We start from the raw sequence: 22,230 nt of genomic DNA, 5'->3' as shown, positions 1-22,230 counted from the left end.
TATTAAACTTTTGCTTTCGATAATTTGGTTAATTTAGTTCCTAAATAAAGTAAATATATCATAGAAACTAAAATGCGACATTTTAAAAATAATAACATGACTTTTGAAAAGAAATAAACCGTAACTAGAATAACACTCGCTTAAATCGTGGAGAGCGTTACGCCATCTAAGAGCAGAGATCGGGACTAATTGTTAAATCTACGATGTTAAGGCCTAACAATTTGCAAGTTTAACTGAAATAATAGCTATAACTACGAGCTTTTTTGTTTATTTTACAATTGATATGGTAATTATTAATTAAAATCAACCGTTATCGAAGGAAATAATGGTCAGCATTTGACAGAGAGACTATTTGAAATCGCGAGGCGGTGACATGGTTGCCAGGGAATAAAATTCAAAATTTTCATCTTCAGCGCGGACCGGAATACCACAAATGCACTACTTCGCGCGTAATGTGCTATCCTTATTGGTTAGAAATATCACGTGATCACTAGCTCTTCAAAAAGGGTGTCAAGCATGGTGGAAGGTAAAATCTGAAGGCATTGATAGACTTTCTCCCCATATTTACTTTTGGTAATTGTAAATGTATTTGGCCTGGACTTAAATCAGTTAAAAGATTGATTTAAGTCTAGGCCCAAGTTTTTCATGAAGATGTTAACAAGGTACACCCAAGTACACGTTTAATTTGTTTGTTTTTTTTTTAAAACTGAAAATACTGTAACAGTATTTTTATCAAAACCCCCCCTAAATTAAAAACGAAATTTTACAAGGTCTTTTTTAATCTTTGGTCGTTATTTGTTAATTTTCTGACCTTTGGTTGTTTCTTTCTTTCTAAAATGGTTTAAGTTTCGTCATACATAACAAAAACGAAACATAAGTATGACACTAAACGATGTCGGTTAATGGTAGTCTGTAGCGTTGTAACGGCTGCGTTCAGCGAGAAACCGCTCCGTACCGCTCGCATCGTTAGGAAACCGAACTGGGAACGTACCGGATCCGTGTACACCGTCATTTTTATTCATTGAACGACTTCTAATTTTACGGTTACGATTAAAATGGCAGCCGTAACAATGAAAGGCAAGCGTTTGTTTGCTGTTTTATTCTCAGAAATAGATGAACTTTTGTATTATAATGATTTAGCCATTATGCATCGTAACTCGGATTTTACTAAATATGCGGGTTTAGGTACAATGGCTTGTCCAGAAATAAATAAAAACGAAATAGTTGAAGTCTTAATTACCAATTTGATAATGTGAACTGCACGACACCATTTTTTTTCCGCGTACCGAACCGAGTGAACCTGCTTTTTATTTTGGTCCATTCGGTGCATACCGGACTCGTGGAACCGGAAGTGGAATTCTTTCAAAGGTATTTTCTTTCAGTGGCGGATACATATGGGGGCCACTGTATTTCTGGTCGCATTCAGTAAGGAGTAGTCGGAAATACAGTAAAGAGTAGTCGGAAATACAGTATTTAATAGTTGGCAAAACAGTAAAGAATAGTTGGAAAGGCAGTAAAGAGTAGTCGGCAAAACAGTAAAGAATAGTTGGAAAGGCAGTAAAGAGTAGTCGGAAATACAGTAAAGAGCAGTCGGAAATACAGTAATTAATAGTGGGGAAAACAGTAACGAGTAGTCGGAAAGGCAGTAATTAATAGTGGGGAAAATAGTACTTAATAGTTGGCAAAACAGTAAAGAGTAGTCGGAAAGGCAGTAAGGAGCAGTCGGAAATACAGTAATTGATAGTGGGGAAAATAATACTTAATAGTTGGCAAAACAATAAAGAGTAGTCGGAAAGGCAAGAAGGAGTAGTCCGAAATACAGTAATTAATAGTGGGGAAAATAGTAGTCAGAAAAAAGTAATAATTGGTTAATGAACAGCCGAAAAAGCTGTAAGAAGTAGTAGTTAAAACAGTGGCTAAACTGTAAAAACAAACGGCAGTACTCTTGTGCAATTAACAGCGCGCTATTACTGTTTTTTCAACAGTATCGTACTGGCGTCTGCTGCTGCCAGTATGTTACGGTTTTTTTAACAGCATGTTTTCTCTGTGTGTACTAATGACTACACACATAAAAAATATTATTGTAAATTTTACAGTAAGCTGCGGTCAGCATAGATGCCAGCAGAATGCTGTTAATTTCACAACCAACTCTGACTGTTTTTTATTGTCATGCTTACTGTTAAATTTACTGGACACTCTGCTGTTTAAAAACACAGCAAGATAAAATTATATTAACAGAGTATTGCTGTTTATTTAACCTTCATTCCAGACGTATTTAATACGGTAAATGCATGCAGTTTTTACAGTAAAATCCAATGTTTGTAAAATTCCAGTGTTTGCCATAGTTTTAGTTATCAAACGTATTTAGTACAGAACCCATTCACAACCTTGAAATTTCATCAACAATTTTACGGATCAAACCATTATTACGTTGGTTTAATTGAAAATTTCAAATATTTTATTAATCAATTCATGATAGAAATATATAAAATTTCTTATCAATTATTAAAATTATTATAACAAAAACTTTGACAAAATATTTTCATAATCCAATAGAATAATTTAATCGAAATTATTAAAAATGTCTACAACTGCAGTTGATCACGTTTAACTCGAGCCTTTATAGTTTCAAGTTGTAGGGAAAACCAAAGGAAAGTAAACTATTAACTTGGTTTCAAATTATTAAGCACACGATGAACAAGGTTTGTAATTTTACGTGGGATGCTACTTATACAAAAGGGTATATAAAATATTTTTATCGGATATTAGGCCTATTATATTTAAAACTAAAATGAAACTTGTGCGATTTAAAAAAATGTTTTGACAACTAAATAATAATTAGTGGTTTTATATACTAGCGCTTGCCGTTTATAACAGAAAAAACAGCAATGGGTGGTAGATTTTACGCATTTTTGAAGTAAAACGTCAACCACGGTTTCATATTGTTAATTTTAATATAACGGTCATTTTAAAAACCGTACGAATATGAATTTTTACAGTCGCTACTGTTTTCTTCAAAATACAGCAGAGAGCTGTAAATTTAACGACAAACTGCTATTAACCCACTTCAACTGCACCTTGCTGTAAATTATAAACCGTATTTGCTGTTTTTTCATCAGTAAGTTTTAAGTGTGTAGAAAAGTTTCACCGATTGCAGCTATGTCATCGTGGGACGCATTGGGTTCATTAAATTTGGACACTAAAGCTCTTAAATCTGTGCTGGATTGGAGAATTTTTAGCGCTGTGATCACAACCGGTAATAGCGTTTATAAATAAAATATGCTCAGCTACTTCTGCCATTTCTTTTCTGAGGAATTTGATACTAATAAGAGTACTTTGAGTGTTTTTCGCTCCTGGCTTCATAAAATAAATATCAGAATATGTGCACCAAAAGTACCAAAATGTCGGTATCTTCGGCTACAACTGTTATATTTTTAGATTTCGCTGCCGTAATTGCAGTTGTGACGATAAATCTATCAGCGTCCGCTTCTGCTTATAGCTGGTAATTCCAGATTTTGCTGGTTTATCGCGTCAGAGGTTTATAAATTGGCTTTTGTTGAGGGTATTACTCAATTGGCCTTTGTAGTTGACACAAACATGTTTTCTTTAACTTCTAAGTTTGCCGAAAGGTTTTTAGAACTTCACCGGTTTTGTTCCGTTACTTTTGTAGAGTTAAGGGTATTATCAAAACCTACAATTACTCGCGAACCATAGTGAGACATCACGTAGGATTCGTATAAATCGATTACTTCCGCTTAGGTAGCTGGTTTTGTCCACCATTGATAACGTAGCAGGTATCCGGGTTAGTTACATCGGCGTTTTTAGTAGCTATGTCTATTAGCACTTTCGCAAGTGACGCTTTATTCCCTTTTCTCGTGGATATATCATCGAATAGCGACGGTGAGCGTGGAGCGAGCTCGTAAGACATGAAATCTAGTAGATTCTCGCTAGACTCCATCACGCACGTAATTCTGTTGAAAAGCTGTTGAGAATTTACGTCTATAATTTCATCTTGGATTTTTACTTCCATTTACCATTGAGGCCAAAGTTTTAACTTTGTTCTTGCGCTTCAGTTTAATATCTGCAAAGTTACTACCGACCATCGCGGTCATTGAATTCATTCCGACGAGCTTCTCTTGATGAGAGTTTACTGATTCATCGGCTATACCATTCCACTGGATAAGGAAACGAGATGACTAGATTGCCTTTTGAAGGGATTTCGGTCCCTGAGCCAAGACCCGAGTTTATTTGTGTCCACTTTATCTCGAGATTGACGACTATCACGAAGTTCCACATGTTGTTCGGACGTACCACAAGAACCCCCACTTAACCGCTCAATGACGTCGCTAATTTGCACGCAACCTCGCATGGCGTGTATCCATTTTGCTAAGACATTCTCTGTTAGCCCTCTGCCGTCAGTTAGACCACCAAAGGCCTTAATAGCGCGCATAAGGACCTGCTCTATGGTCATGTCAGTCCAGATGCCTTCCCAAATTCAATCAGATCGAAGAATTGTGAAAAAACCCTCTTTTACTACATTTTCAAATGTCGATTCTGGAAGCAAATTTTCAATATTTTCCATTTGCTGCAGGTAAATTCTTGCGGCTTTTGCGTACGGTAAATGGGCTGCTGCATGGAAGAAAGGTAACATTTGGCGTATAGTATGCAAATGAAGTTCCCAATAACCAGTTCGTTCGGCTCGTATAAACATTCGCATTAGTGAAACTTGGTCATGATATTGTAGCCAAAGTTTGGCGGTGTCACTGATTCTTTGTTATCCAGAAGATTTATGTGCAGTTCTTGTATTTTCTCAAGATCACCTTCGCTATTTTCAAGGTGCTCAATAAGCATAAAGTAGTTGCGTTAAAGAATGTGCTCGAACGGCGCGTGCATAAGCGTGACCCGTTAGCATTTGCTCTGCTGAGCACTTGGCGTAAATAACGCCCCACAATTCCAGGAGACCACTTCCCGCCATTGTACTTCCTACAGCTCCCATGAATGACATGAGCAAATGAAGCCCTCCTAATCGAGGAATGTATTTATAGATAATATTGTCTTTACCATTGGACAAAACCATTTTTACTGCTTTAATGTACAACGGTTGTTCGAAAGTAACGATACAATGTGTTTGTTTATTACGCAGAGCTTCATTAGCTGCAAACGTCAAAGCAGTGTTGATCGTTGTCAGGTTACTTGGGTCAATGGTTATAAATGGAACGGCAATGACCTATGTGGTTTCGTAACAGCTCGTTGACGTTGAAAACGCTTTTTGTATAAACCCATTCCAACCGGGATTATTTTTACCGGTATCCGTAGAACCGACAGCCTATACCAAATCTATCAGGTTTTTTGAGGTAACCACCCTTGCAGTGGGCTCTCCTTGGCCAAATTGAGATCTTGCAACAATGTTTTTGAGACCGGACACATTAGGGTGTTTGTAGGGACGGGGCGTTATCTTTTCCGCCTCGTTCATCATTTGTTCCACAGTTGAGGTTAAAACTCTTGGAACCACGATTTTAACTTTAACTGCTCTAGAAGAAGTCACGCATTTAACTCCACCCATACTGTGAAAGGTGCCTTCTCCGTCAATAGTGCGAATGTTGAAATCTGCATTTTCAAAGACGAACTGAATGTAGCCTTCAGTGTCAAAAGCTATAGTGTCACGATGTCGCACTACCGCCCTTTCAAATCTCAGAACTTCCTTGTAAGAAGAGCACGAGCCAAGATTTGATAAGAGATCTATTAGTTGCCGTGAAGCGTAGTGACGGTGCAAGTGTACACCCAAGCCAATTGGTAAAATTAGAGGAACCACCAAAATAATCGTCTGCTCTATTGCTTCATACTCCCAGGACAGGACATCGCCATATGGTCGTAATCCACCACTGATGACAGCAGGATCCAATTCCTAAGGGGTGCCAACGACAGTGATCATCAGCTCATCGGAGTCAACGGGAGATACTTGGAACGAACCATGACCAATCTTTATGGCACCGGAACCGAAGATATTATCATATTCTTACTTTGACGAGCAAGTGACATGGAACACTCCTCGACCCTTGGCCTGACAACAAATGACTGAAGCCGGACCAAACTCGTTGAAGAAGGCTTTGGCAACATCAAGGTACTTCAGATTATCTCCTCCTACGTCTAGTTTCAAAGAGAGCGGACGTTTCAACCGCCCCGAGGACGGCGCCATGATTCAAAAACAACCGACTGCGCGAAAAGCAATTAAAAACTATTAAAAAACAAACTCACTATTTTAATAAAAGGTGAAAGGTGAAAGATTAAAGCGATTGAGGAGAAGCCAGAGCATAACTTTTCGTCACTACTATAAATTAAATAATTATCATATCAAACCATGATACACTTTATTTCTTTTATATGAATTGAAAGGAACATAGTGAAGATTTTAAAAACATGACTTTATCATGCGAAACGCACAAATTACTATTCTTGTAAGAAGGTGTAACAAAAGAAATTTAGTTTTTTACTCCAAATTTAGTGGTTTAAGGAAAAGTCTGCAATTTCCTTCGCTATACCGATGACCATGACACAAATTATCATTTAATCGTTCATCATTGTTTGAAAAATTTTGCTTCTCTTTGAATAAGACCCCGACGTACATGGCACCTTTATAGTAAAAGGCGAAAGATTAAAGCGATTGTGGAGAAGCCTGGGCGTAACTTTTCGTGGCTACTATAAATTAAATAATAAACATATAAAACACTGATACACTATATTTCTCTTATACGAATTGAAAGAAACAAAGTGAAGATTTTAATAACATTACTTTATCTTGAGCAACGCACAAATAACTATTCTTGTAAGAAGGTGTTACAAAAGAAATTTATTTATTAACTTCAAATTTAGTAGTTAAAGGAATAGTCTGCAATTTCCTTCGCTATACCGATGACCATGACCAAAAGTATCATTTAATCGTTCATCATTGTTTGAAAAATCTTGCTTCTCTTTGAATAAGACCCCGACGTACATGGCACCTTTATAGAATTCGTAAAATTTATACGTCGAAACATTTAATGTTTTAAGAAGGAAGGTGTTTAACTTTCGATTCATAGCGAACTCTACCACAAGGTAGAGTTTTCAAAAATAGCCTTTAGGCTCATGATATTGCTCCTCCCCACGGTAATCTTTAGTAAAAGGCTTTTATTGTTTATTATTAAATTATTTTACAATACAAAAGAAATTTTGATTGTAAAAAAAGCCTATTCAAATTCTTTACATTATATTTTCATTAAATTTTACGTTTTTTTTTTATAATATTTAAGCTAGTTACATTAAAAATAAAGAAGAAATATAAAAACATAATCCAAATCGTAAAAAATAATACTTATACACTGATATCGTTAAAAATCAATAAAATTTCACACACCCAGACCATCCAAGTAAACTTAAAAACAATACTATTGGCACATCAGGACTTCAAGAAATGAGGATTACTTTTTTCGAGGATTTCCCCCTGACGAGGAAGTACTAGGACGCTTTGGCGCTGTCCTGACTCTCCCTGGAGCAAAGGTTGGCGTGATTGTAGAACTGTTTTTTCTTTGTTGGGCTTTCCACACCGAAACCGCCGTGATGGGAACTTTCTTTTCTGGAGGATTGGGAACTGTAGGATTTTTAACGGTGTCGCTAAATGTATGAACTGGTGAAACTTGCTTATCTGCCCAATGAATGGGAGTCAGGGGTGGTGGGGTTACGTTGAGACTTGGAAATGATTGGGACGTCGGGGTGGACTGAGAGACAATTGGCGAACTATTATCTTTAACTTCTGGTGACTGATCATTACTTGTACAGTAAGCACCTTCTTTTTGTGGTACAATTTCACTGGGCACTTCTTCCGAAGAGACGGCAGATTCTGTTTGAGGAAGCATCTTTTTACGCTGTGGCTGAAGATCGTGGTTTTGTTGGTCTTGCGTATCGTGGTTCTCCTCTCCCAACGTTGCCACATCGGGAGATTCCTCTACTGGAGTGCCATCAGCGGTTGATTTCGAAATCTGGGAATTCTCGTAAGCTTTCAAAGCCACTTCGGCCGCTTTCTGGACCCAATGACGGTCTTCCGTGGTACACGCTCGAGCAAGATGATCACCATCTCCGCATTTGTAACACTGGCGCTTGACACCTCGGTATTGAATATTTACCCTAAAACTCCCGGCAAGTATGACGTTCGGGACAGGCGCTCTCATCTTCATTTTAACAATTCTATTTCCATTCGTGAGTTGAGGGAAGTCCTTGTCCACTTCGTAGTTCCACGAGAGGACATCGCCATAAGGTCGCAGTCCTCCGCTGACAACGGCTTGGTCAAGTTCATAAGGGGCACCGATAACGGTGATCACCATCTCATCTGAATCAACTGGGGAGACTTGGAAGGAACCTTGTCCGATCGTGATGGAACCGGAACTAAAAATTTTTTCATATTCTTCTTTCGATGAGCAGGTTACGTGGAACACGCCTCTATATTTCGGCTGACAACACCTGATTGACGCAGGTCCAAATTGGTCGAAAAAAGCCCTTGCGACATCCAGAAACTTCAGATTATCTCCTCCGATATCAATGTTCAGCGACAGAGGGCGCTTAAGACGGCCCGAAGGCGCCATGACCACGTAAACAAACCGGACTACGTTAAAAATAAAAAACTACCAGTAAAAAATTTAGTAAAAGGCGAAAGATTAAAGCGATTGAGGAGAAGCCAGAGCGTAAATTTTCGTGGCTACTATAAATTAAATAATAAACATATAAAACCCTGATACACTATATTTCTCTTATACGAATTGAAAGGAACAAAGTGAAGATTTTAATAACATTACTTTATCTTGAGAAACGCACAAATTACTATTCTTGTAAGAAGGTGTTACAAAAGAAATTTAGTTTTTAAAGGAATTGTCCGCAAATTCCTTCGCTATACCGATGACCATGACAAAAAGTATCTTTAATCGTTCATCATTGTTTGAAAAATCTTGCTTCTCTTTGAATAAGACCCAGACGTACATGGCACCTTTATAGAATTCGTAAAATTTATACGTCGAAACATTTAATGTTTTAAGAAGGAAGGTGTTTAACTTTCGATTCATAGCGAACTCTACCACAAGGTAGAGTTTTCAAAAATAGCCTTAAGGCTCATGATATTGCTCCTCCCCACGGTAATCTTTAGTAAAAGGCGAAAGATTAAAGCGATTGAGGAGAAGCCAGAGCGTAACTTTTCGTGGCTACTATAAATTAAATAATAAACATATAAAACCCTGATACACTATATTTCTCTTATACGAATTGAAATGAACAAAGTGAAGATTTTGAAAACATTACTTTATCTTGAGAAACGAACAAATTACTATTCTTGTAAGAAGGTGTTACAATAGAAATTTAGTTTTAAAAGGAATTGTCTGCAAATTCCTTCGCTATACCGATGACCATGACAAAAATAATCATTGAATCGTTCATCATTGTTTGAAAAATTTTGCTTCTCTTTGAATAAGACCCCGACGTACATGGCACCTTTATAGGAATTCGTAAAATTCATACGTCGAAACATTTAATGTTTAAAGAAGGAAGGTGTTTAACTTTCGATTCATAGCGAACTCTACCACAAGGTAGAGTTTTCAAAAATAGCCTTAAGGCTCATGATATTGCCCCTCCCCACGGTAATCTTTAGTAAAAGGCGAAAGATTAAAGCGATTGAGGAGAACCACTTTTCGTGGCTCCTATAAATTAAATAATAAACATATAAAACCCTGATACACTATATTTCTCTTATACGAATAGAAAGGAACAAAGTGAAGATTTTAATAACATTACTTTATCTTGAGAAACGAACAAATTACTATTCTTGTAAGAAGGTGTTACAAAAGAAATTTAGTTTTTTAAGGAATTGTCCGCAAATTCCTTCGCTATACCTATGACCATGACAAAAAGTATCTTTTAATCGTTCATTATTGTTTGAAAAATTTTGCTTCTCTTTGAATATGACCCCGACGTACATGGCACCTTTATAGAATTCGTAAAATTTATACGTCGAAACATTTAATGTTTTAAGAAGATAGGTGTTTAACTTTCGATTCATAGCGAACTCTACCACAAGGTAGAGTTTTCAAAAATAGCCTTAAGGCTCATGATATTGCTCCTCCCCACGGTAATCTTTAGTAAAAGGCGAAAGAATAAAGCGATTGAGGAGAAGCCAGAGCGTAACTTTTCGTGGCTACTATAAATTAAATAATAAACATATAAAACCCTGATACACTATATTTCTCTTATATGAATTGAAAGGAACAAAGTGAAGATTTTAATAACATTACTTTATCTTGAGAAACGCACAAATAACTATTCTTGTAAGAAGGTGTTACAAAAGAAATTTATTTATTAACTTCAAATTTAGTAGTTAAAGGAATAGTCTGCAATTTCCTTCGCTATACCGATGACCATGACCAAAAGTATCATTTAATCGTTCATCATTGTTTGAAAAATCTTGCTTCTCTTTGAATAAGACCCAGACGTACATGGCACCTTTATAGGAATTCGTAAAATTTATACGTCGAAACATTTAATGTTTTAAGAAGATAGGTGTTTAACTTTCGATTCATAGCGAACTCTACCACAAGGTAGAGTTTTCATAAATAGCCTTAAGGCTCATGATATTGCACCTCCCCACGGTAATCTTTAGTAAAAGGCTGTAAAGCCCGCATTTGCATCCGCAAATGTAGGCTTTGTCCCTAACAGTCTTTCCCTTTACTTCAGAGAGTTATCTCGTTGTTTTGGGCCAACGCTGCTCGGGAAGGTAGGGATGACTCATCCTCGCTCGCGCCGTCCACCTTCGGAATTCTCCGAAAGTGGCGACCTCTGACCCGAAGGGTTAAGAGCGGGGTAAAGTTACCGGTGACGCTTACTATTGCACCACAGTGAGTCCGCAAGATTTCTTGGCGGGCTTACTTCTCCAGCCAATTAGGTTGGAGACCGGTAGCGTCATCCGAGGGGCCCGCTATATAAGGGACGTCGGGACAATGGATTATCTCTTGGTTACGGACTCCGACCTAACCAGTCACATTTTGTATATTCTCTCTTCTAGAGAAAGTTTAGTTGTTTGCCATGCCTTGTAATATTTGGTAAATATATATATATTATTAATAATAAAGAGTATTCTATAGTTTAACTCTCGTACATGGTTTAGACATAAGCCAACAATTTCCAGGCTTCACAAGGCGAAAGATTAAAGCGATTGAGGAGAAGCCTGGGCGTAACTTTTCGTGGCTACTATAAATTAAATAATAAACATATAAAACCCTGATACACTATATTTCTCTTATACGAATTGAAAGAAACAAAGTGAAGATTTTAATAACATTACTTTATCTTGAGAAACGCACAAATTACTATTCGTGTAAGAAGGTGTTACAAAAGAAATTTATTTATTTACTTCAAATTTAGTAGTTAAAGGAATAGTCTGCAATTTCCTTCGCTATACCGATGACCATGACCAAAAGTATCATTTAATCGTTCATCATTGTTTGAAAATCTTGCTTCTCTTTGAATAAGACCCAGACGTACATGGCACCTTTATAGAATTCGTAAAATTTATACGTCGAAAAATTAAATGTTTTAAGAAGGAAGGTGTTTATCTTTCGATTCATAGCGAACTCTACCACAAGGTAGAGTTTTCAAAAATAGCCTTAAGGCTCATGATATTGCTCCTCCCCACGGTAATCTTTAGTAAAAGGCTTTTATTGTTTGTTAAATTAGTACAATTAAAAATAAATAATTAATTAATTGTACAAAGCCTTCTCAAATTTTCAAAAGGAATACAACAAAAAACATTTAAAATATTAAATCAAAAAATATTTACAAATGACAAGAGCATGATTTTAAAATGACTCGGAACTTATTTAAAATTTGAAAATTTCTTATAAACGTACTCAAAATAGCGTAATATTTAAAAAGCGAGATGCAACTCTTCATTTAAAACCTGAACAATGGGGAATTCGCCGTGGCACCACTTATCAAAGAAGTCAGGACGATCTAATTGCTGGTGGTCAGATCTTGCCCTCAGGAGAATCCTCGAACGAGCTTTTGCCAACATAAGAACTACGGGCACATCCTTTTGCGAGTAGACTTTTGCGTTCCTCGAATCCCACGCTTGAAAACGGAGCTCCGCTGCTATGATACGGAAGGCGTAGCGCAAATGGGCTGGAACTGGGATGATTTCTTGATAGACCGCTGCTTTGGCCGAGAGGAAACGCAGATTGAAAAAACGTCGGAGATGTTGCCAAATGGGGTGAACGTGGGTGCAATCGAAGAGCACGTGTGTCACCGTTTCGGGAGACGTGCAAAAAGGGCAAGTCCAGGAGGTTGCCATACCATGATTTTTCAGAAAGAAACGAACGGGCAAAACATGATGGGCTGTTTTCCAAAAAAGATCTCTTCGAGTTGGTTCTATTGACCGATTAGCAGCCTCCCAAAACACCGCTTCCCATTTTACATTCGGTGACTCCTTTACTACTCTCACTTCCGTTTTGTTTCTGAGAGCATCGCGTATTTGCTTGTTTGTCGCTGATGTCCAATCAAAGCAAGTGTCTCTTGTTTTTAACTTCTTGACCTGCTCGACGAAGGCCTCGTACAGATGGTGTACTTCTCCGGCGTGTAGGCGGTGACTGTCCCAAGGAAGGCGGAACAAGGTGCTGACTGTACTTGACAGGAAATAGATCGAGGAATCGTGGATTGGGTGGTCGGAGGCTTGTAACGCGCGCGCATTTCTTGTGAATGAAAGTGCCGAGATTTCATTCCTCAAATTCGGAGCACCGAGGCCTCCTTCCTTCGGCGTCTGGTAAACGGTGTCTCTCGAAACCCATTCTGGTTTTTCAGACCAGATAAAGGTGAACATGAGGCTCGTGATTCTGTTGATGTTCAAGTGCGAGAAGGAAACCAAGGGCACGCCGTACGTCAAAGCTGGCACACCAATCTGACGCAAAACTTGCGTTTTACCGAGGAAGGACAGCTGAGTTTTTCCCCAAGACCGAAGAACCTCATGGAACCGATTCAGAAAGATGTCTTCGTTTTTTTCGGATGATCCACTGCTGGTGAAAAGGATGCCGAGAATTTTTAGAGGCTTGTCCGAAAAATTAATATTTAAGGACTTTGGTATTTCGTAGATTCCTGCGCGACCGAGTTCCAGAGCCTTTGTCTTCTCTAGGTTGATTCGGCTTCCTGATGCTGAACAGAAAGAATGCGCCAGAGCCATGGTTTGGCTTAGAGACTCGGTGTCTTCCAAAAGGAAATTGAGGTCATCGGCATGACTGAGAGATTTTTGGTTCTCAACTTGTGTGGACCCTGGACCTTTTAGACCCCGGATCATGGGATTTTGGCGGACATTGTGCAGAAGAACTTCTATAACGATAGTGAAAAGGACCGGTGATAGAGGACAGCCTTGACGAACTCCTCTCTCTATGAAAACCTTTCTCGATAGGTGACCATTAACCATTACTCTACTGTACGAGTTTTTGTACAGACTTTGGATTGCCTTAATAAAAGCCTTCGGAATGCCGAAAGCATCCATAGCGGCGAAAAGAAAGTCCTGGTCCACACGATCGAAGGCTTTATTCAAATCCACCGCGAGCAACAGACCAGAACCATTTCTTTCCGTGGTATGAACCAAGGTATCACGTAAGTACAGAAGGTTGTTGTACAGAGATCTTCCCTTGACTCCCGCTGTTTGCGGGGGACCGATTATTTGGTCCATAACCGTTGCTATCCGCATCTCGAGGATCTTGGCAAATAACTTCCTGTCAAGGTTAAGAAGCGTGAGCGGCCTCCAAGCTCCAAGTTCTTCCTTTTTCTCTTCGTCTTTGCACAGAAGGCTGATCATGCCAAACTGGAAGGAGTCGGTGAACTGACCATTTTCTAGGCTTTCGTTGAAAACGTTGACTATTATTTGTTTTAGTTCTTGCCAAAAGGTACGATAGAATCCCACCGTCAGTCCATCAGGCCCTGGAGCTTTTCGGCGCGAGAAGGTCCTCAGTGCTTTAGTGCATTCGGTGACAGTGATTCTAGCATTGAGTGAATCTTTCATGTTGTCAGGAACCTGAGGGAGATCTTTAAATAAGGAGGTTAGTCTGGAACTGTCAGTGGCGCTCTTCTTGTACAGATCTTGGTAAAATCTCCTAACTTCCTCTTGAATTTCCTCCTGGTCAGTAATGGTTCTCGTACCCGTAACAATCTCCGACAGCGCTACTTTCTTCCGATTCATCGCTTGACGGCAGTAGAAGTCGGAGTCGAATTTCATTTCCATGGCAATTTCTTGACCATGTTCTTTCGCCCTCTGGAATCTTAGCTTGGATTCATACTCTTCATGGAGTTTGCTCCGTATGTTGGAGATTTCGGTTATTACTTCTATGTCTCTTGCGTCCTTCGGGAGACGATCCAACAAAGACAGAGACCATCTAAGAAAGTGGACCCTTTTTCTAGATGACGCTGCTCGGGATTTCCCTAATTTCCGAAAAAGATCGGCGAATTTCGTTTTGCAAGTCTCCCAGTCGTCGCAAGAGTGGGCGGCTTCGGCCAAATTTTGAATTTCCGGTTTCACATCCGCAACAAAATCTGAGTCCTCCAAAACAGAATCATTAAGCCTCCAAATGCCTTTACCTCTGGGAGTGGCTTGCGGAACTTCCACCTCTAAGATAACAGCCTGGTGATCGGTGACGTACGAGGCTGTACTGCCTAGGGGAGTAATGGTGCAGGAACGGACGCTGGCAACAAGCTGGGATGGTAAATAGATACGGTCTAAGCGACATTTTACATTTTTTGCTTCCCAGGTGAAAGTGCGGACTCCAGGATTGCGAAGCCGCCAGATGTCAACTAGGTTGAGTGATTCCATTTTCCGCTCCAAATTTTTGGCCGAAGCGTCAACGAGAACGTTGCCGCCTTCCTTGTCCAGGTTCAAATTCGAAACGCAGTTGAAGTCTCCGAGTACAAGCAAATAAGAGAACGGGCCATCGACGTACTGGTGCAAGCTATTGAAGAGTAGTGACCTTTCACCCATCCTATTAGGAGCGTAAATGGATAATATTCGGAGTCGAGAATCATTATAGTCTAGATCCACACACACTACACGCCCCGACGTGTCCAACCGGAGACTGCGAAACTGAGTGCGAGCGCCCTGTTTAACGAAGATAGTGGTGCCACGACTGAAGTTACTCCCTACGCTATAAAATATATCCTGCGCTTTAAATAATTTCTTAAGGTAATTAAAGTTATCAGATCTAACTAAATGACTTTCTTGAATACATAAAATGTCTATTTCTTCAGCACGGAAGAACGTGGCAATATCTTTTTGTTTTTTAAAATTACGTAAACCCTCTACATTTAAAGTCCCTATTTTTAAAACACTCATAAAAAATATATTAAAAGCTACAATTTATTACTAAAAGTCAATAAAAAAAACTAATTATACTGGTTACTTCTTGCGAGGAATTCCACCTGAAAAGGTACCAGGGCGTTTAGGAGCAGTCCTGGTTCTTTCAGGAGCTGAGCTGCTGGAACTGTTCTTAGGATATTTGGATTTCAGTGTGGTGAAGACGGTGCCGAGGAAACTTTCTTGACGGTAGGAGTAGTCGTATTTTTTATGGACTCGCTAAAAGTACGCTCAGTAGGTTCTTTTGGGGATGCAAGTTCTGGATCTTCAGCCCACAAAGGTGGGAAATTCGAGTGGCTCGGGGATAGTGGGTTTGGCTGCTTGGAGACAGTAGGACTGGGATAGCTGGTTCTGGAAACTTCGGCCACTTCATCTCTCGCTGAGTGAGAAGGGCTAGATTCTGCATCTTCAGGTTTGGACATCGATTCCATGTTTTCGTGGGACTCTTGTTCGAACGACATAAGAACATCCGGATTAACTATCGGAGTGTCATCAACTGGTTTCTGCTCCATAGGTTTCTGCGTTTTTTCGTACTCCTCTATCGCACGATCAGCGGCTTTTTGTACCCATCGACGATCTTGTGAAGTACATTCTCTGGCCAGGTGGTCGCAATCTCCACACTTGTAACACTGGCGCTTGACGCCACGATACTGGATGTTGACTCGGTAGCTACCGGCTAAGATGACATTTGGTACAGGTGATCTTACTTTCAATTTAATAAGTCTGTTTCCGTTTGTACATTAAGAAGCGGGTACTCTTTGTCGGCTTCATACTCCCATGACAGGACATCGCCGTATGGTCGTAATCCACCACTGATGACAGCAGGATCCAGTTCATAAGGGGCGCCAACGACGGTGATCATCAGCTCATCGGAGTCAACGGGAGATACTTGGAACGTAGCTTGACCAATCTTAATGGCACCAGAAACAAAGATCTTTTCATATTCTTCCTTTGACGCACAAGTGACATGGTACACTCCACGACCCTTGGGCTGACAACAAATAATTGAAGCCGGACCAAACTCATCGAAGAAGGCTTTGGCAACATCAAGGTATTTCAGATTATCTGCTCCTACATCTAGTTTCAGAGAGAGCGGATGTTTCAACCGCCCTGAGGACGGCGCCATGATTCGAACACAACCGACTGCGCGAAAAACTAATAAAAACTATTAAAAAACACACTCACTTTTTTAGTAAAAGGCGAAAGATTAAAGCGATGGAGGAGAAGCCAGAGCGTAACTTTTCGTGGCTACTATAAATTAAATAATAAACATATAAAACCCTGATACACTATATTTCTCTTAAACGAATTGAAATGAACAAAGTGAAGATTTTAATAACATTACTTCATCTTGAGAAACGCACAAATTACTATTCGTGTAAGAAGGTGTTACAAAAGAAATTTATTTATTTACTTCAAATTTAGTAGTTAAAGGAATAGTCTGCAATTTCCTTCGCTACACCGATGACCATGACCAAAAGTATCATTTAATCGTTCATCATTGTTTTAGAAATCTTGCTTTTCTTTGAATAAGACCCCGACGTACATGGCACCTTTATAGGAATTCGTAAAATTTATACGTCGAAACATTTAATGTTTTAAGAAGGAAGGTGTTTAACTTTAGATTCATAGCGAATTCTGCCACAAGGTAGAGTTTTCAAAAATAGCCTTAAGGCTCATGATATTGCTCTTCCCTACGGTAATCTTTAGTAAAAGGCAAAAGATCTGAGCGTAACTTTTCGTGGCTACTTTAAATTAAATAATAAACATATAAAGCCCTGATACACTATATTTCTCTTATACGAATTGAAATGAACAAAGTGAAGATTTTAATAACATTACTTCATCTTGAGAAACGCACAAATTACTATTCGTGTAAGAAAGTGTTACAAAAGAAATTTATTTATTTACTTCAAATTTAGTAGTTAAAGGAATAGTCTGCAATTTCCTTCACTATACCGATGACCATGACCAAAAGTATCATTTAATCGTTGATCATTGTTTGAAAAATCTTGCTTTTCTTTGAATAAGACCCCGACGTACATGGCACCTTCATAGGAATTAGTAAAATTTATACGTCGAAACATTTAATGTTTTAAGAAGGAAGGTGTTTAACTTTAGATTCATAGCGAATTCTACCACAAGGTAGAGTTTTCAAAAATAGCCTTAGGGCTCATGATATTGCTCTTCCCTACGGTAATCTTTAGTAAAAGGCGAAAGATCTGAGCGTAACTTTTCGTGGCTACTTTAAATTAAATAATAAACATATAAAACCCTGATACACTATATTTCTCTTATACGAATTGAAATGAACAAAGTGAAGATTTTAATAACATTACTTCATCTTGAGAAACGCACAAATTACTATTCGTGTAAGAAGGTGTTACAAAAGAAATTTATTAATTTACTTCAAATTTAGTAGTTAAAGGAATAGTCTGCAATTTCCTTCGCTACACCGATGACCATGACCAAAAGTATCATTTAATCGTTCATCATTGTTTTAGAAATCTTGCTTTTCTTTGAATAAGACCCCGACGTACATGGCACCTTCATAGGAATTAGTAAAATTTATACGTCGAAACATTTAATGTTTAAAGAAGGAAGGTGTTTAACTTTCGATTCATAGCGAACTCTACCACAAGGTAGAGTTTTCAAAAATAGCCTTAAGGCTCATGATATTGCTCCTCCCCACGGTAATCTTTAGTAAAAGGCGAAAGATCTGAGCGTAACTTTTCGTGGCTACTATAAATTAAATAAAAAACATATAAAACCTTGATACACTGTATTTCTCTTATACGAATAGAAAGGAACAAAGTGAAGATTTTAATAACATTACTTTATCTTGAGAAACGAACAAATTACTATTCTTGTAAGAAGGTGTTACAATAGAAATTTAGTTTTTAAAGGAATTGTCTGCAAATTCCTTCGCTATACCGATGACCATGACAAAAAATATCATTTAATCGTTCATCATTGTTTGAAAAATTTTGCTTCTCTTTGAATAAGACCCCGACGTACATGGCACCTTTATAGGAATTCGTAAAATTCATACGTCGAAACATTTAATGTTTAAAGAAGGAAGGTGTTTAACTTTCGATTCATAGCGAACTCTACCACAAGGTAGAGTTTTCAAAAATAGCCTTAAGGCTCATGATATTGCTCCTCCCCACGGTAATCTTTAGTAAAAGGCGAAAGATCTGAGCGTAACTTTTCGTGGCTACTTTAAATTAAATAATAAACATATAAAACCCTGATACACTGTATTTCTCTTATACGAATAGAAAGGAACAAAGTGAAGATTTTAATAACATTACTTTATCTTGAGAAACGAACAAATTACTATTCTTGTAAGAAGGTGTTACAATAGAAATTTAGTTTTTAAAGGAATTGTCTGCAAATTCCTTCGCTATACCGATGACCATGACAAAAAATATCATTTAATCGTTCATCATTGTTTGAAAAATTTTGCTTCTCTTTGAATAAGACCCCGACGTACATGGCACCTTTATAGGAATTCGTAAAATTCATACGTCGAAACATTTAATGTTTAAAGAAGGAAGGTGTTTAACTTTCGATTCATAGCGAACTCTACCACAAGGTAGAGTTTTCAAAAATAGCCTTAAGGCTCATGATATTGCTCCTCCCCACGGTAATCTTTAGTAAAAGGCGAAAGATCTGAGCGTAACTTTTCGTGGCTACTTTAAATTAAATAATAAACATATAAAACCCTGATACACTGTATTTCTCTTATACGAATAGAAAGGAACAAAGTGAAGATTTTAATAACATTACTTTATCTTAAGAAACGAACAAATTACTATTCTTGTAAGAAGGTGTTACAATAGAAATTTAGTTTTTAAAGGAATTGTGTGCAAATTCCTTCGCTATACCGATGACCATGACAAAAAATATCATTTAATCGTTCATCATTGTTTGAAAAATTTTGCTTCTCTTTGAATAAGACCCCGACGTACATGGCACCTTTATAGGAATTCGTAAAATTCATACGTCGAAACATTTAATGTTTAAAGAAGGAAGGTGTTTAACTTTCGATTCATAGCGAACTCTACCACAAGGTAGAGTTTTCAAAAATAGCCTTAAGGCTCATGATATTGCTCCTCCCCACGGTAATCTTTAGTAAAAGGCGAAAGATTAAGGCGATTGAGGAGAAGCCAGAGCGTAACTTTTCGTGGCTACTATAAATTAAATAATAAACATATAAAACCCTGATACACTATATTTCTCTTAATCGAATTGAAATGAACAAAGTGAAGATTTTAATAACATTACTTTATCATGAGAAACGCAAAAATTACTATTCTTGTAAGAAGGTGTTACAAAAGAAATTAAGTTGTTAAAGGAATTGTCTGCAATTTCCTTCGCTATACCGATGACCATGACAAAAAATATCTTTTAATCGTTCATCATTGTTTGAAAAAAAATGCTTTTCTTTGAATAAGACTCCGACGTTCATGGCATCTATAGGAATTCGTAAATTTTATACGTCGAAACATTAAGTTTATTAAGAACGAAGGTGTTTAACTTTAGATTCATAGCGAACTCTACCACAAGGTAGAGTTTTCAAAAATAGCTTAAAGGCTCATGATATTGCTCCTCCCCACGGTAATCTTTAGTAAAAGGCGAAAGATTAAAGCGATTGAGGAGAAGCCAGAGCGTAACTTTTCGTCGCTACTATAAATTAAATAATTATCATATCAAACCATGATACACTTTATTTCTTTTAATAGAATTGAAAGAAACATAGTGAAGATTTTAATAACATTACTTTATCATGAGAAACGCAAAAATTACTATTCTTGTAAGAAGGTGTTACAAAAGAAATTAAGTTGTTAAAGGAATTGTCTGCAATTTCCTTCGCTTTACCGATGACCATGACAAAAAATATCATTTTATCGTTCATCAGTGTTTGAAAAAAAATTTCTTCTCTTTCAATAAGACCCCGACGTACATAGCACCTTTATAAGAACTCGTAAATTTTATACGTCGAAACATTACGTTTATTAAGAAGGAAGGTGTTTAACTTTAGATTCATAGCGAACTCTACCACAAGGTAGAGTTTTCAAAAATAGCTTAAAGGCTCATGATATTGCTCCTCCCCACGGTAATCTTTAGTAAAAGGCGAGAGATTAAAGCGATTGAGGAGAAGCCAGAGCGTAACTTTTCGTCGCTACTGCAGTAAATTAAATAATTATCATATCAAACCATGCATGATACACTTTATTTCTTTTATATGAATTGAAAGAAACATAGTGAAGATTTTAATAACATTACTTTATCATGAGAAACGCAAAAATTACTATTCTTGTAAGAAGGTGTTACAACAGAAATTAAGTTGTTAAAGGAATTGTCTTTAATTTCCTTCGCTTTACCGATGACCATGACAAAAAATATCATTTTATCGTTCATCAGTGTTTGAAAAAAAAATTCTTCTCTTTCAATAAGACCCCGACGTACATAGCACCTTTATAAGAACTCGTAAATTTTATACGTCGAAACATTAAGTTTATTAAGAAGGAAGGTGTTTAACTTTAGATTCATAGCGAACTCTACCACAAGGTAGAGTTTTCAAAAATAGCTTAAAGGCTCATGATATTGCTCCTCCCCACGGTAATCTTTAGTAAAAGGCGAGAGATTAAAGCGATTGAGGAGAAGCCAGAGCGTAACTTTTCGTCGCTACTGCAGTAAATTAAATAATTATCATATCAAACCATGCATGATACACTTTATTTCTTTTATATGAATTGAAAGAAACATAGTGAAGATTTTAATAACATTACTTTATCATGAGAAACGCAAAAATTACTATTCTTGTAAGAAGGTGTTACAACAGAAATTAAGTTGTTAAAGGAATTGTCTTTAATTTCCTTCGCTTTACCGATGACCATGACAAAAAATATCATTTTATCGTTCATCAGTGTTTGAAAAAAAAATTCTTCTCTTTCAATAAGACCCCGACGTACATAGCACCTTTATAAGAACTCGTAAATTTTATACGTCGAAACATTAAGTTTATTAAGAAGGAAGGTGTTTAACTTTAGATTCATAGCGAACTCTACCACAAGGTAGAGTTTTCAAAAATAGCTTAAAGGCTCATGATATTGCTCTTCCCCACGGTAATCTTTAGTAAAAGGCGAGAGATTAAAGCGTTTGAGGAGAAGCCAGAGCGTAACTTTTCGTCACTACTTTAAATTAAATAATTATCATATCAAACCATGATACACTTTATTTCTTTTATATGAATTGAAAGAAACATAGTGAAGATTTTAATAACATTACTTTATCATGAGAAACGCAAAAATTACTATTCTTGTAAGAAGGTGTTACAAAAGAAATTAAGTTGTTAAAGGAATTGTCTGCAATTTCATTCGCTATACCGATGACCATGACAAAAAATATCTTTTAATCGTTCATCATTGTTTGAAAAAAAATGCTTTTCTTTGAATAAGACTCCGACGTTCATGGCATCTATAGGAATTCGTAAATTTTATACGTCGAAACATTAAGTTTATTAGGAACGAAGGTGTTTAACTTTAGATTCATAGCGAACTCTACCACAAGGTAGAGTTTTCAAAAATAGCTTAAAGGCTCATGATATTGCTCCTCCCCACGGTAATCTTTAGTAAAAGGCGAAAGATTAAAGCGATTGAGGAGAAGCCAGAGCGTAACTTTTCGTCGCTACTATAAATTAAATAATTATCATATCAAACCATGATACACTTTATTTCTTTTATATGAATTGAAAGAAACATAGTGAAGATTTTAATAACATTACTTTATCATGAGAAACGCAAAAATTACTATTC

At 37.4% G+C, this 22,230-nt stretch overlaps 11 non-coding genes and 2 pseudogenes across 11 annotated transcripts; all 13 read right to left on the bottom strand.

The window, feature by feature from the left end:
- Nucleotides 1–9,090: 9,090 nt before the first annotated feature.
- On the bottom strand, nucleotides 9,091–9,209 carry LOC149962879 (U5 spliceosomal RNA). The gene has a single exon (XR_016472986.1). It is a non-coding gene; the product is annotated as a U5 spliceosomal RNA (small nuclear RNA).
- A 379-nt stretch (nucleotides 9,210–9,588) lies between these two features.
- On the bottom strand, nucleotides 9,589–9,703 carry LOC149962878 (U5 spliceosomal RNA). Its single transcript, XR_016473582.1, has one exon. It is a non-coding gene; the product is annotated as a U5 spliceosomal RNA (small nuclear RNA).
- Nucleotides 9,704–10,076: 373 nt separating this feature from the next.
- On the bottom strand, nucleotides 10,077–10,195 carry LOC149962877 (U5 spliceosomal RNA). The gene has a single exon (XR_016473345.1). It is a non-coding gene; the product is annotated as a U5 spliceosomal RNA (small nuclear RNA).
- Nucleotides 10,196–17,537: 7,342 nt separating this feature from the next.
- LOC149962876 (U5 spliceosomal RNA) lies at nucleotides 17,538–17,672 on the bottom strand (annotated as a pseudogene).
- A 362-nt stretch (nucleotides 17,673–18,034) lies between these two features.
- LOC149962875 (U5 spliceosomal RNA) lies at nucleotides 18,035–18,170 on the bottom strand (annotated as a pseudogene).
- A 342-nt stretch (nucleotides 18,171–18,512) lies between these two features.
- LOC149962874 (U5 spliceosomal RNA) lies at nucleotides 18,513–18,635 on the bottom strand. Its single transcript, XR_016473624.1, has one exon. It is a non-coding gene; the product is annotated as a U5 spliceosomal RNA (small nuclear RNA).
- A 355-nt stretch (nucleotides 18,636–18,990) lies between these two features.
- Nucleotides 18,991–19,113, bottom strand: LOC149962873 (U5 spliceosomal RNA). The gene has a single exon (XR_016473611.1). It is a non-coding gene; the product is annotated as a U5 spliceosomal RNA (small nuclear RNA).
- Nucleotides 19,114–19,468: 355 nt separating this feature from the next.
- On the bottom strand, nucleotides 19,469–19,587 carry LOC149962872 (U5 spliceosomal RNA). The gene has a single exon (XR_016473174.1). It is a non-coding gene; the product is annotated as a U5 spliceosomal RNA (small nuclear RNA).
- A 377-nt stretch (nucleotides 19,588–19,964) lies between these two features.
- Nucleotides 19,965–20,083, bottom strand: LOC149962871 (U5 spliceosomal RNA). The gene has a single exon (XR_016474357.1). It is a non-coding gene; the product is annotated as a U5 spliceosomal RNA (small nuclear RNA).
- Nucleotides 20,084–20,463: 380 nt separating this feature from the next.
- On the bottom strand, nucleotides 20,464–20,582 carry LOC149962870 (U5 spliceosomal RNA). Its single transcript, XR_016473517.1, has one exon. It is a non-coding gene; the product is annotated as a U5 spliceosomal RNA (small nuclear RNA).
- Nucleotides 20,583–20,969: 387 nt separating this feature from the next.
- On the bottom strand, nucleotides 20,970–21,088 carry LOC149962869 (U5 spliceosomal RNA). Its single transcript, XR_016473466.1, has one exon. It is a non-coding gene; the product is annotated as a U5 spliceosomal RNA (small nuclear RNA).
- A 387-nt stretch (nucleotides 21,089–21,475) lies between these two features.
- On the bottom strand, nucleotides 21,476–21,594 carry LOC149962868 (U5 spliceosomal RNA). The gene has a single exon (XR_016473564.1). It is a non-coding gene; the product is annotated as a U5 spliceosomal RNA (small nuclear RNA).
- Nucleotides 21,595–21,971: 377 nt separating this feature from the next.
- Nucleotides 21,972–22,090, bottom strand: LOC149962867 (U5 spliceosomal RNA). The gene has a single exon (XR_016473961.1). It is a non-coding gene; the product is annotated as a U5 spliceosomal RNA (small nuclear RNA).
- Nucleotides 22,091–22,230: the final 140 nt, after the last annotated feature.

The sequence above is a fragment of the Leiobunum rupestre genome, chromosome 1 (genome assembly GCF_980474605.1).
Source record: "Leiobunum rupestre chromosome 1, qqLeiRupe1.1.hap1, whole genome shotgun sequence".
Classification (NCBI taxonomy): Eukaryota; Metazoa; Arthropoda; class Arachnida; order Opiliones; family Sclerosomatidae; genus Leiobunum; species Leiobunum rupestre.
Note: the sequence above shows the minus strand (reverse complement) of the source record. Positions and strands in the feature narration are given on the sequence as shown.